The 16377-nt window shown below is 30.3% G+C and overlaps 1 protein-coding gene across 3 annotated transcripts in view; it reads right to left on the bottom strand.

Annotated features, from left to right (window-relative positions):
* LOC112681910 (adenylate cyclase type 5) overlaps positions 1 to 16377 on the bottom strand; it is a 223621-nt gene that overhangs the window by 149434 nt on the left and 57810 nt on the right. The window contains exon 1 of one of the 3 annotated variants that reach the window (XM_025552265.1): positions 7916 to 8000. The exons of the other annotated variants lie outside the window; for them this stretch is intronic. The gene's annotated coding sequence lies outside the window, so the exon portion shown is untranslated. Of the gene's footprint in view, positions 1 to 7915; positions 8001 to 16377 lie in introns of those variants that run through there. 3 annotated transcript variants of the gene reach the window in all.

The raw sequence follows: 16377 nt of genomic DNA, 5'->3' as shown, positions 1-16377 counted from the left end.
TACAATAAATAAATTTCTGAAGCCTAAATGATAAAAATACTGATGATATTTCAACTGATGATATTTCGAATACAATAATTGTTTAAAGCCTGAATTAAAAAAATACTGATGAAATTTCAATAGATTCGCTTGGAGCTCGTTGTAAAAAAACGACGGTAATGGATTCGCGGAACCGTTTGCAATCGGTTAGTTTGTCTTTCGGTACTTCTAAAAGCGACGTCCTAATAATTAGGTCCGAGAGAGATTCGACTCGCTAGTGTGTACACGCCTTAACACGAGCATCACGTAAAAATATAATCACAGCACTTACCTGTACGACGAAATGTCACCTTCATTGGGGTATATTACGTAATGGAGGCAATAAAAACGAACCGATGTGTGTGGCAATAACAATTATTATTATCATTGATTATGACATAAGTTGGTGATTACTGTGGCATAATAATTATCATAACCCAAGTTCTATAATCACCATTGTCCTATCTCACACTTATTTTTAGGACGAAATTATGTACAAACCAAATTTCCATCACAGTCGTTATACTCCAGGGGTGGCCAAATTAAATAGACTTGCGATCGACCTCCGAGTTTTTCTAGGTTATCACGATCGTCCAAAAAAAAAAAAAAAAGGTTGTCAATTAACAAAAAATATATTACATGTACATGTGTCATGCGTGTTGCACTTATTTTATTACTTTTTATTTCCAATATAAATTCACAGTTTCATACTACACGTATTTTAACCCTATATTGCATGGTGTATCATCTAAAATACAAACAGCTGTGTGTTTAAAACATAGACCTTAAACTAATAGACGGAGCATCATTGGTTGGCGAAGTTGAGTGATGCGGTCACGACTATTCTGATATCAGTATTGTCATTTCTGATGACATAAAATATGTTTGTTCTCATATTTATACAGTATATTATTATTAAAACATTTAAAAATCTATTTGCCTAATAAATAATACCGTAAACTTGTCTCCCAAAAAATAACCCTATAATAAAAATGATAGTGTTTCTGTCTAATTATAAATGTATAATATAATGATAAACCGATATTATTTTTATATGTATTCTTATCATATAATAATTTTTAAAACGCAACAAACGATCGCTGAACCTGAAATTCTATTACGCATGGGCGTAGTAATTAAGTAATAGTTGAACAGCGCACTCTCGTTTGACCGCTGGAACTGTACCCATGCTACGTCTAATAGTATAAGATCTATAGTTTACAAAGTTGGTTACTTTTTGTTAACATTGAAATATTGATTAGAAATCGTAACCGATAGTTTTGTTATCAATAACCTTAAAACTTTTTCCTATATGTTTATCTCAAAACATCTGTGTTATTATTAATTTCATTAATTTTTATTTTGTTCGTTTTCCTTGAAATACAAAGTTTTCTGTAATGATTACACTATAACTTACAGCATTTCTCTATCCAAATAAATGTATTTATAATATCTTACTACCAAAGATCATATTTAGAAATAAAAACTGCCACTGTCACATTAATCACACTATTATGTTTTCATGATTGTATCATCCCTGATACATTGCGCATTGAACCGTTTATTTATTAACATTAAAATGTATCACATATGAAACATTATGCATTATACGATCACTTTTTATAAAATAACCTACCTAAGTATTGTTACGGACATACATAAATGTAGGTCCTTACGACTACCAATACATAGGGGGTCCACATAAATAGCATTGGGGCTTACATTATAATATACATTATTACATACGCAAATACAAATTACACTATATGTGGAAACACCATGATATTTACGTTGTGGGCATATATAATATATGTCCTTGTGAATATCCAAATTTTACAGAAGAGTCACATAAAAATAACTGGCATTGTTGCAAAAACTGAAACAACATCAGGAACACGCCTTTATAGGGTTATAAAATTGGCATTGTTTGCAATGACCAAAACAATAAAATTGGACAGTGGATACTTTTCGAAGGGGGTCTAGAATATTAATATTATTAGAAACTATGTTCGGGTTAAATATTCCATAAGAACGGTGTATATAAGGTAGTCCCGAAAAGACCATTATTTAGAAGTGTTTTAGTCCAAGCTTAGCAAACACCTCCACGCTAGATAGATCAGTGATTAATTGTATTTAGAAATAATTTTAATGAATAAATGTTTTTGGACTTATTAATAATTTGTAATAATTTGTCGATAAATAATAAATATTCAAAATCTAGTGAGTTTAAGTCCTCTTTGAATGGAAAACTGATAAATGGGATCACGTAAAGATTTGAAGTCATTAAATCTTACATCAAAATCATCAATAATGGCTTTGATTTCTATTACATGCTTTTTCGAATCGAAATAACGTCGGGATATTTTCGTATAGGGTCTTCTAAGTTTGGAAATTGTAGTAAATTTTTTTTTCTTAAGATCTCTAATAAGAATCAATTAATTTGCCTTGAATGCCGAGATACAGCTTATTAAATCAATGGTTATTATGTTTTTCCCTTGTAACTTCAAATTTGAATCACTTAAATGTCTCGTGAAATCTGCCAAAAACGCTAAATCACAAAGCCAATTAACATTACGCATCCTCTAAAAATTGAACAATATCATCCAATAAATCACAAAATCATTGAAGAAATCTACTTCTACTTAGCCATTTTACATTCGTGTGCAATATTAAATATATATCTTTGTTTTCAATTTGCATTTTAAATAGACGTCTTTGAAGAGGTTTTCCGCGAATAGAATTTACTATTTTTAAGGTCGCATCCATCACGTATTTTGTATTGAGCCTCTTGCTGGCTAAACATGCTAATGAGTAACACAATGGTAGCTCAGAAAGTCAGGAAAATCTTGTCTAGATAATGCAATGAACCCATTATGGCGTCCTGTCATTACTGCTGTCATTGCTGCTCCATCAGAAGTTAATGACACCAATTTGAAAAGTGACAATTTCATCAAAGTGACTCTCTTCTTAAGACTGTTAAAATATCAAGACCTCTGGTTATTCCTTTTACGAAATCATTCAAAGCAATTCTTCTTTTGATGTAAAATCATTCATTAACATTCTTATGATAACAATTAGTTGAGCTGTGTCAAATACGTCAGTGCTTTCATCAATTTGCAATGAAAATGTAACACACCAATCAATATCGATTTGTAACTGCTCTGTTACATTTTGGATTAATTTTTCAATTCGTTGCATTACAGTGTTTCGAGATAGTTGTAAATCAAGGATTGCTTTAATTATTTTTCCTTATTCTTGAAATATTTAAATAAAGGATCTATAATTTCTTCCAAGACACTTTTTATGAATTCACCGCCTGAAAAAAGTTCACATTTTATTGCTATTTTAAGGCTTACAATAAAGGAAGCAATAGTTGCAAATCTTGATTGATTTTTTTTATTTTAAAAATATATTATGCTGAGCAATTAGGCCACATGTCAGTTCTTATAATTTTTGGTTTTTCGCGGTGGGATTAAGCGGATAATCAGATTCGTACTTGCCATATATTGTGTTGAAATACCTCTATAAATTTCCTTTTTTGGCATCACAATATAAGTATTGCTAATTAAACAACAACATTTTTCCTTCACCATAGTAAAAAAGTAGTCTATTTCCCACTTTTCATTATAGTGATAGGTTTTGGCTCTTTTGCTCATGTTGAAAAGATTGTATTAGAAAATAATTCTATATGCGCACTTGACACATACAATTCACAAACACGATAAACGAGTCACAAATGCGATATTACGAATAACTGATCGTAGAATCAAACAAAAATGTTTTATAACTTGAAACGCAATACTAGAATATGATAAAATTAATTTATACTAGATATATATGTATTTATACATGCGGTCAAACTTTCATAGAACTGGTGGGAGCATGCGCAGTATATTTTTTGCGTTCCAACATATCCTAAACGCAAACTCAAATTATCAGACAGTTGTTCAAACACGTCATTAGACCAGTTCTAGGATTGGTTGTGGACTATCAAAACAGTCCGCTGATTTCGACGGGGACTATAAGTCAGAGAAACTATTATCACATTTATTTCTCATGTTATCAATTTTTCGCGTTTGAATTTTCATAAAACGTTTATCAACAATTTTTTTGTTTCACGACATAAACTATAAATAGTATAAAATTAATATACTATTATAATATAAATATATTATAAAAATAATGTATATACAAATACATATTATTAACGTCTAAACTTTGTATCTAAAACATTTAAAATGGAAGGTGTATACATATTATGAATTTTTTTTATTTAAATCACAATTTAATTTTACTAATTTAATATCAATCTCATATCATATTATTTAAAATCCGAAAATCGTTCCTACAGAGCTCAGAGTCCGTGATTAATCAACATGAACGCATGCGCAGTAAATCAATCACGGATTAGTCGGCAACTAATCCCAAATTCCGTATTAGAACAAACTTTATACTTTTGGTAACTGTCATTACTATGAGTATTATCAGACTGGTTCGATTTATCAACGCGATAAAGGCCGTTAATAGGAGATAATACGAACTATCTATCAAATTACGTGATACATACATATAACCTGTGGCTATACAATAGTTAATCGATATCAGTGTATAATTTCGTTTTTCATAATTATTTATTGCATTTTTACTAAATCTAATTTTTTTAATCGTGGGATATACTCGTACAAAGATACACAAATTAAAAAAAAAAAAATGTTATTTGTTTTCTGAAAAAAGTTGAAAAATTCAAGAAAATGCCAAAGGTTGTCGTCTTCGACTCGAATTCATCTCGTGATTGACCGGTTGTCCTCTCCTGTTGTACTCCATTGGACATTCTGTTCACAATAAACAGCCTGTAACAGCCGCAGTCGAATGGTTCAACAGACATGACAAACACACTTATGGTATTACAGCAATAATCGTAGTTCTCCTCTGACACGCTCAAACAGTACACTCACAAAGTCTAGTAGTTCAAGGAAGCCTGACGAATTAATTGAAAAGGGGCTGCCAAACGCAGATCAACTAAACCATGTATATACTAGATTGGGAGAGAATGTTAATTTGTCAATAGCATTATTTTTGTTGAAACATTAACGGTTCATTTATGTATTAAAATAAATATGTATGTTCTTTCTTATTATAGCTACCTTTGATGTTTAAACAAACTTTGGATTATAGTCTGTATCATACTAGATTAGTATTTGAGAACAATATCAGAGGAACAATGAGTGTGTAAGTCATAAAAAAATTAAAATATAATTTTTCTATTTCAACTGTGTAAAAAGGCATTTTAGGGGAGTAGAATACTTCATATTTATGATATATATTTAACGTTTGATGGGCCATTAAAAATATGGTTTCGTTAAGTTTGATATACTAAAAATAACCAAACATTCAGAAGATGGAACGATTAAAATCTGTTGGAGAAACAAAAGTATATCAGGAATAAAAGTATTCTTTAAGTTTTTGAAATTCAGTTTATTCAACTTGGAACAAGTTATTAAAGAAAATGTTGAATCGTACGTAAACTTATATTAAATTTTAATTTTCAAAATTGTATAAAATATAAAATTTATGTAAAATATATCGATGATAATAAAGCAAAAGGGACTATGTGGCATTTTCATGGTTTTCAGGAAAGGCAAAAATGTTATAACTTTACGCCAAAAAACATTACGCCATAACTTTATTTTACGTGCTTTACAAATTTTTGATAAAAGACTTTCTAATACTAATGTTATATTTAAGACAAAGTCATTTTCCATAGGTTTAAATTATAATTTGAGTAATAATAACCCCCAACAATGTTGTTTAGACTTCATATTTATAATCGTCTGAACAAAAGTGTCGTATATACCCGAAGTTTTAAAATTAATAATATATCTCTTTATATAGTTATCAAAAAATAGTAAGACTTTGACAATATAAAACTTGTACCCCACTATCCAGCCATATATATTTTGTTGCTAAGACTCTAATATCACTTAGGCCTTGTTACCATTAATATGTTGAATAATAGAATCACCAAAATATATTTGGTTATTACATTTATAAATTTTCAGTATATAATTTTCTAAACTAAAAATAATTTAATAATTATTTTTTTTTTATTTTATAATTTGTTGACAAAGTAAGTTTTGCTAGACATTTTCATAAACATTTTATTTTGAAACCCAAGTGTTTATGTTCTACAATTATTGTTTTAGATGCAACCTGATAATAATCCAGTAATCAAAGAAACCCACTAGCCACAAAATTGGCCCTGTTTTAGGACTATGATCCCAAATTATTATTAATTATTATTTTGACTGCTTTATGACACTAACTGAAAATGGTTATTATATACCTTGAATATATGTTTTACTATTAGTTACAACCAGGACCGTAGCAAGGGAATGGTGAGAGATGTCTACACCCCGGTCGCAATTCTTGGGAGAGCGCAAAAAAGAGAATCTTGCATTTAATGTTAAAAATTACAACGGTCAGAGTCATATATTTTGTTTACAAAATTCTTTAATATCCTTTATATAAATCAAAGCAATCGTTGAAAATAATTTCTAATAAGCACTATATTTTTAAATTAAAAATACACAAAGACGCATTTTGAAGTTTCACTCCGGGCGCAATGTTTGGTTGCTACGGCACTGGTTACAACAGATGAAAGAATCTTAGTATCCTGTTTACCCATTAATTTTATGCTATATTAAACTTATTGAAGCACACAAAACAAAAAAATATTATTTACATTATTTTTTAATGTTAAATTATTGTTGCTACGACTATATGAAATGATTTGGTGAAAATCGATTTCAAAAAAAAATTATCATTCTGAGAGATATTAAGAAATTAAGAATAGCCGTGTTTTGTCATTATGCCTTACTCATCGTGATTGCCTATCTTTTCCTGTAAGTTCCTCGCTTCACACAAACGATTTACCAACCCAAACATTAATTTTGATCAATTTTCACTAGATCATCTTGGCTTATTATTTTAGTTAATTTTAATATTGGCGTTCTTGTAAAATCCATATTAGTATTACAAATGGTGTATGTAAACTGTGATAGTATTGAAAATAGCAACTTTGTTGTAAAAATAAAATAAAACCATTCTAATACATAAAATAAAAAAAAAAATTTAATAGATGATTGTTTTTTTATCATACATAGTATAACATATTTTACTTTTATTCCAAACACTTAGCCAAATATTTTTAAATTATATTTTATATATATATATATTATAATCAACGTCAAAACGATTAACAATTTACCCGCTTTTATGATAATATAAACTTGAATTTAAAAATAAATTATGCGAATCATATTTCTAAAAATGATTTTTGATGCAAACCATGATTGTCATTTAGGAAAAAGCTCTTTGATGATTTTAAACAAAATTATAATGTCAAGCTTTGAAATTCTGTCACGTAAAGGCACGTATAAACTAGCGAACGGTTCGCGTCGCATTCGCCACAGTCATGTGCACACGTTTGCGAACCAAGAGTCAACTTGCTGGCCAGCTAATGTCAGCGTCCTTCAAGGGGCATCTTTCACCACCTCTCTACCTCAACTACTTTCTTCCGCACGTTATTTTTAAAAAGTTTTTTTTTTTCAATTTCGACACCGTGTTTATTTCGAATACAATAATTGTTTGAAGCCTGAATTACAAAAATACTGATGAAATTTCAACAGCATCGCCCAAAATTCCACTGAATTTTCTTGGAGTTCGTTGTAAAAAAACCGACGGTAATGGATTCGCGGAACCGTTTGCAATCGGTTCGTTTGTCTTTCTGTACTTCTAAACGCGACGTCCTAATAATTAGGTCCGAGAGAGGTTCAACTCGCTAGTGTGTACGCGCCTTAACACGAGAATCACGTAGAAATATAATCACAGCACTTACCTGTACGACGGGTAGAGACAAGGCACCTTCGTCGGGGTATACTACGTAACAGGGGCAACGAAAACGAAAACGAACCGATGCGCGTTGTAATAACGATTATTATTACCATTGATTATGACGAGAGTTGATGATTACTGTGGCATAATGATTATCATTGTCCGTGTGATGAGATCAATTCTTTTTTTGTCCAACAAACTCATAGCCCTCGGAAACACGGGAATTGAAAAGTGATCGGCGAACACAATGGACTTTACTCGCGTGGGCGCGCGAACGGTTCTCGTGTAAACGCGACCGCGGTTGCGTCCGTTCGGCAGACAACGACGTCGGCACCACGACTGTGGTTATATCGGTTCGGGCCGGTTACTCTGGCGCGCGCGAGACGAAGTTCAGAGAAGTAAACACACGGCGTACGTAAAAACGAACACACCTACGCACGCACGCACACGCACCGTAAATACGCAAGTACGCACACATGTACACGCGGGCGCGTTCGCTACGTAATCTTAACAGACAAAATACGTTATCAGCGGTTGATTCCCACCTTTCCCCCCCGATGCGATCGTAACCCGTGACGTTATCATATTCAGCAACGGCCTGCGGACACCACAACGTTCCTTCAAAAACCTGATTTTATTAGATTTTATTAAAACGATTTTATTAGCTGTCCTCTATCGTATTGTCGGTAAAATGTCCGGATTCTTTCAACTGTCGTGATCACATTATTCTTCCGTAATTTTGCGCTGCGAATAATCAATCTCACGTAATAAATAAGAATTCAGTGTTGCCCTTTCTTCCCACCAAGTATGGTGGTAGAACAGGCCATATAGTTTGGGGAGGGGGTTCAAACCCACCACCCCGATTTTTTTTATATTTTACAAATTTAATGTAGGAAAGTAATAAAAATGGTTTACCGTACACCCAGTAGATACCGTATGCCCTATACGAATAATACGTATTTCGTTGCCGTTTCCAATACACGGCAATGTTAATATATTAGATGTACTATACAGGGATAAATTACAAACGGCTGTAGACGTTTTCTTGATTGACGAAACGTCTATAATATGTGCTATCGAACAGTTATCACCTGTATTGCATTAACGTACGCATCGTACGTATCGGACGGATAGTATGAAACGGATTTAAGAATTATTAGTATAATAAGTTATATACATGTGTCCACTGACCGGCAGCGGACGGATCGCACGCATCGGTTCGTCGGTAATGTCGATGAAATTGATCGAAGGGGCAACTTTTCTGGCCGGTGCGGATGATCAAGGAGGATTAAACGATTTCCGTGGTTATGTTACACTAATATGCAAGGTTTTGGAGTAGTGTGTAATTATTGTACTATATTTTATCATAATTGTATCGGTAAAGATGCACATCAAAAACCAAGATTCAAAACGAGTAGTGTCCAACCCACGGCCCCCAGGTGACAGGTGTCGCTAGAAAGTATTCAATGTGGATCGCTAATTTTTTTTTTTTTAATAAAACAAAGTGTTAAAAAAAAATTAAATTATTATAAATCACGATTTTTTTAAAATGTATTAATTTTATTTTCAAACATTTCAAGCAGAAATTTCACGATATAACCCGTGCACTTAAAAGAGCGTACTGATCAAAATGGAAGATGGTAAACTGCGGCAAAAAAAATTAAAATTATACAATATGCGACAAATCCGATAAGATGCATTATACAAACTGCGGCAATTTATTATATATATATATATATATATTTATATTTTGTTTGATGTTATTACTTACTGCTTGACGTTCAATTGTAGAATCCGATTCATGGCTATGATCTAAAACTGATTTTCCTTCTAATAAAGTTTTAAAGTTTTTACCTTGTGAAAACCAATTTTTTCTTGCATGTTTTTTTTAGTGCATTCCCATGTTTGATTACCACTTATTTTGGATTCATATTTAAATTTGAATTTAAAATTATTTAACACTGTTAATTCCTTGCCATTCCGGCTAAACATTGTTGTAAATTCCATGTCGTTGAATAAATATTTAACTTTATTTCTACTAACCTCTAACACTTGTAAGTAGGTAATAACTAGTATTTTCAAAAGTAAAGGAACCGATATTACTAATATATTTCGTTAAAACTTAAAAATATATTTGGATTTACTTTACCACTTTGTACGCAACATTTCATAATTAATTAAATGATATACGTATATAGGTACACATAGGTAGATATAGATGATGTAGGTACTATAATAAATAGTATATATAGAAGGTTTGTATATAAAATAAATTGCCGCAGTTTGTATAATGTATCTTATCGATTTTGTCGCAGATTATATAATTTTATTTTTTTTTTTTGCCGCAGTTTACATATCGACTTTTAGAAAAAGTTTAATTTTGCCGCAGTTTACATACAGCCACCAAAATAATGTGTAACTAACTGCGTGTACCTCAATCTATAATCTTTTCAGTAGTCACTAAAATATTTGAAAACGAATTCAATATGTACCAGCATGTTTATTGTATACCTACTATGTGTAACAAAATAATACTATTACTATTATCTCGTAGATTATTACTAGGCTTAGGGACTTCAAGCATTTGCATATTTATTTTAATTATTGTTAAATATAGCAGAGTGTGAAATAAATTCGTTTTTCGGTATCATGATAACAGATCTAAAATTTGAATATGTATATTTTTGCATATTTGATAGATTTTACAGGAGAGTGTAAATTTTAAAATTTTTAGGCTTATTTTGCATATTTTGACAAATTTTTTCAAATTTAAAATTTAAAATCATAGATATATATTACTATATATACATATTTCAACTGATCGAAAAAAATGTACTTAGAGCATAGGTTCCCAAAGTGTGCGCCGCGGTGCCCTAGTGCACCGCGATGTATGTATAAGGGCGCAGCGCCGTCATGAAATACTATGGGGTCTAACATTTTTCTTATGATTAGTCATGCTATGACTTAGAGAAGGATGCCTTGAAAAAATCTTGGATCAAAAAGGGCGCCTTGAATCGAAAAATTTTGGGAAGCATTGACTAGGAGAATTAATTCTTTCAGTAATATGCTATCTGCAAACTACCTCTCATATCTCGTTATAATTTTTGTGCAAGTATAAATAATACTATGAACCCGTATTGACCATATAACCCTCTAGATATCGACCGGATGTCCATAAAGATAATAGTCTATATAGAGTAATAATAGATTAAATAATAATAGATTATTTGTTTAATGTTCAGTCGATTATTATTCGTTGTTTTTGCGTCTCGCAACCACGCAACGTCCAATCAATTAGCACGCACACTGGATACGTTCCATAACATTACGTCTCTATACGGCTCAGAGACGGATAGAGACATGACGTGACGAAACGTTGAAAAGGCGCACAGTGGATACGTTTATTTCCCTCTTGTTATTGTTGTTTAAATTGTCATTCTGCGTTTGACATCGTTTAAGTGTGGTATGTGTTTCACTCAAGTTTATTTATTTTTTTACTTAATTGGAATATCAATATGGATTTTTTTTCTGACAAGAAACTCTTGGTAATAGCGAGTATCACAAATAAAGAGGAGAAAATAGGAAAAAAACGTTCATGGGTTCATAATGTAAATTCAAAAATAGGCGAGCACAAATAATATCACACATTATTTCCAGACCTTCGGGATGAGTCAAAATTTTTTGAATACTTCCGGATGAGTTCGCAAAAATGTGTTGAATTGCTTAACATGCTGCCGCGATTAAAAAAGCAAGATATAAATTTCAGACGTTGTATTCCACCAGATGAAACAAAATACAAATAAACAATTTTGCTACACAGAGAAAAACAAATATCGAAATGCTATTGACAAAATATGGTTTCCGTCAAACATCAATTTTGCCCTAAAGAGCAACGTTTCCGTCACCTAATGTTGATAAGATGCGACGTGTCGAAACCGGTGGCGTATGTTCATAAGAATATATACTAAGCAAAGCTTTCCGTTTGACGTAAACTGCGATATGACGTGATGGAATGTAACGGAACGTATCCAGTGTGCGTGCTGTTTCATACGTTTCATAACGTAACGTAAACGTTCATACGTAAACCGTCGTACGAGTATATTTTGTAACATTGTGTAATTCCGAAAGTACAACAGTCTACGAGTAACCGAATATAAAGTTTTTTTTTCGGAGTTTAACGATACATGATGAACATGTTTTATTTTGTGCACTATGTGGTAATTTTTTTTTTTTTTTTTTTAATGCATATAAATGCATATTTTAATGATTTTGTAAGCATATTTGTGTATTTTTTAGATCTATAAGTCTCTAAGCCTAATTATTACTGATATTATTCGTACCTACTTTCATATTTGGTAGCCCGCTCTTGTTTACTAAAGTGGCCTACCGAGGAAAAAAGGTTGGACATTACTGTTCAAAACCATTCAATAAACGGAAAAATGCAATCGACATTTATAGCACATATAATACGGAGTATCATAAAAATAATATTTTTTCGCAGAAAATGTTATTTTATTTCCATTTATTGCAACAAACAGTTAAATATTTGCCAAGAAAATCGATTCTACAAGTGCTAATCAGATCGCTGAAATTAGAAAAAATTAATACCGGTTATTCAAACTATAATACTATGCGGCCTTTAAGGATTAACTAATATTTGAACATCTGACGCTTGGCCACTGACACTTAACGAGCCGTTACAATAATGATGGAAATTATTGAATTGTTCTACGAATGCGAATGAAGAACTGCGGTGATTAAATAATTACCGATCTTGTCGAAAACAATACTATTAAAGCTATGTATATAAATCCTATCACATAAAATAATTTAATTGCTGCCACCGGAAAAATAATACATTATCACTTAGCGAATGAATCAATAGGGAAAAATCATTTTCGATTTTAGCATACGAGACAAATGATATAATATATCGCGACTTGAAAAAATTTTCATTTGTATGTATTTGATATTCCGATGAAAATCCTGAACACCAATATATTTTACGTGAAGATATTTTAAAATGTGTATCTGTTTTAAATACTACTGACAAACTTACGTAACTAATGTTATTTTAGAAACTATTAATTATATCGATACCTATAAATACAAAATATGGACAAGAGTATAAGGGGGCGTCTACATTGAGTGGAAACTTTAATGGAGTGCAAGCAACTATTCTAAAAGTATACAGTATACCCAGTGGCACTTTATATGCAGTATAGTGATTATTCTTTAAATTTAGCTATCTCTTATTAATGAAGTATTCAACATATCCGTAACTGTATTGGTATTATAAAATCTGTGGATAATTTTATTAGAAGATCGACAATGCGAACAGAAGTTTTAAAAAAATAAATAATTAAATAACAATTTCCTGAATCTAAATGAACCAAACTTACTTCAATGTGTTAGACAGGCTGGATGGAAAATTATGACAGACTTATATAATTTACATAAATGTATAAAGCAATTGTAAATACTTTAGAGGAATCACAATTAAAACGTAATATTGAAACATCACCAAAACCTTTACAATTAGGAAAAATTACTATAACCAGTGATCTTGTTATTTTTATAATTACAGCATGTATAATTTTTACCCAAACATTACTTCTGTGTATGTATTTACGATCAGTATTATATGACCAAAGCAATAAATTACGTTAATACTGTGTTGCACGAAACACATATTATGTGAAGTAACATAAAAAGCTAAGGATAAAAAAAGAAAAGGATCTCATAAAATAAATCGACGAAGAAGAAGATATAAAAATTCCAAGAATTGTTGGACATCAAAAACATCGAGTAAATTTAGTTACGAATTCACCTGAATAATATTACCGTATAAGAATTGCAATACCTTTTTCGACGATTTCTTTGAACAGCTTCAAGAAAAGTTTAAAATTCATAAAAACCAATTTCTTTATTGTACAAGTTATCATCAAAAATATTCAACAAATTTGAAATCGAGATAAATGACTTTAACATAAATTCAGAATTTCTGGATTCGGAAGTACTGCCAATAGAAATTAAATTGTAGAAGAGAAAATGGATTGACAAATCAGTAAAAGACCTCCAAATACGGCTATTGAAGCATACATTAAATGAATTCTGAATATTTTCCAAACATTTCTCTTCTTTGGAAATTATTAGATATATTACCAGTTTCGACTTCTACACAAGAACGCACATTTTCAACCATGAGAAGATTAAAAAACTATTTATGTACTCATCGGGCCAAGAATGTCATACAGGTCACTATTTTGAGTATGCATAGATATATTAAAATTATTCCACATGTAATCGAATATTTCGCCAAAGAAAAAAAAAGACTGCTGGACCTTGTGCTGTAAAAATTTAAAATTTGGAATATATAATTACCATGGAATTACATAAAAAATATTTAAAATGTATATAATAATGAAATAAAGAGGCATTTTTTTTTTTTGTTTAAGAATAAATACACCAATTTCACTTAGATTCGTGTGCCCCTGTTCAATGTTCTGTGCATTTTTAACAAGAATCCATTCAATTTGTTTGATAAATAATATTTTACATTGTTCACCTTGGACTTAAGATTTATTTTGTGTATATATTTACATTACTATACATTTCTTGTACTTCGTGATAACGGCTCTATATATATATATATACACATATAAAGAAAAAAATGAATGAAAATATATCGTCCAAAACTAAGGGATGAATTATAGCCCAAGTGTAGACTATTGTATCTGTTACGCGTATACCACTCACATGATTCTCGATCTTATTTTTTCTCAGCATTCTTCACCGATCCACAATAATTTGGAGCTATATCATCACTATTTATATTTATGTTGTTCAAAGAAATACCACTATGAAATTGATTTAATTTTAATTAAATTTTTAACCGGGATTGTCCAACTATAGTTATTCTCGTCTAAATCACAAACATACATAACTGTAATATGATTACGGACCTTCGGAGGATTAACGTAAAAAGCGATTCGACAGCTTAAACCCTTGCCAACCGAACACACGGCGTATTATATAGGCTAAAAGCATACACTCTTACGCGTCACATTATTGACTTCCGTCGTTAAAACATAAAATTATGCAATTTATAGTCTAAAACTAACAATTTAGTGTTCCTATATTCATGTTCCATTTATCATTGAATATTGATATAATATTCTGTATAGTTTGCCCCTGACACAGTATATTTCAAATGACCCCTATATATTTGTAAGCACCTGGCGATAGCTTACAAAAAAAAAAAACCTGTCACATGATCTGACATCTGACATTGTGTATAATTGTATTTTCAATTTTCTATTTGATGTTGATTTTTTTTTTATCTTTTGAAAAATCTAATTATAATAATTCGTTTAAAATTGAACTGAGAGGATATAAGGTCATCCACAACCCAAACACAATTTTATCACTATAAACGCAAAACTTCTGTACAAAACATGATTCATAGACATCAGATTTAATCATATGATCATATTATAAATATATGAGAGAATAAAATCAACTAAAATCTAAAAATAATAAGATATTCTATATGAATTTATTTTATTTTAGTACTTAGAAATAATATCTGTAAATCTATGCATTGGAATGTATTCATCTTTCAAGACAGTCTTTTTTGTATGAAGTAAATTTTATCACTTTTAATTTAATGTATGACATAATATTACTATTTTGATCTTTTGATTAACAATAATTATTTTCTTTTTTTAAGTGTATTTCGTATGTATATAGCTTTTTATATCTAAGTTAATCTTCTTACACAGAGTACAACAGAACATCATTAAAATATTTTAACAAAGAAAACACAACCACAGTGACGAAAACACAATAAATTAATTTTAATTAAATTAAACAATTTTACATATTTAGATTTAATATCTTTTTGATTACCCATTTTTATTATTAAATTATAGAAATATATGAACGATTTTTAAATTTTCTATTGATCAAATTATTTTTCGTGTTAACAATACGTTATTATTTTAAAATTAATACGTTTAAATTTTTTATTGGCTTTATTTTCACTGCACAAGTCGATACTGCTAAAAAAAAAAAAAACTTGCCCGTTAAATTATACAATTTACTGGTAGCATTAATTAAAAAAAAAATAATTTTATAATACCAGAAAGTTTTTTCCCCCACTTTATGCTTGATTAATCTATTGTTACATTCGTTAGTTATAAGTAGAACTTAAACTTAGAATATCAGTCTTTTCATAACTTCACTTAAAATTTATTTTAAAATAATGATATGGTAATATTAAAACGAGGTAAAATACGCTCATGTGTAAGGTAAAACTAATCAGAATTCAAAATTTCGACTCCAACAAGTAATAAGAGCGAAGAAATGATAGTTTTTAACAAAATTAGTTTATATTTTTTATTTTACAAACAAACTTTTGTATACATAAAAATAATAAATTTTAGAATAAATAAATAATTAGTT

This window comes from Sipha flava, unplaced genomic scaffold (assembly GCF_003268045.1).
Source record: "Sipha flava isolate LNK unplaced genomic scaffold, YSA_version1 199_pilon_pilon, whole genome shotgun sequence".
Lineage (NCBI taxonomy): Eukaryota > Metazoa > Arthropoda > Insecta > Hemiptera > Aphididae > Sipha > Sipha flava.
This window is presented reverse-complemented; position numbering and strand designations above follow the sequence as displayed.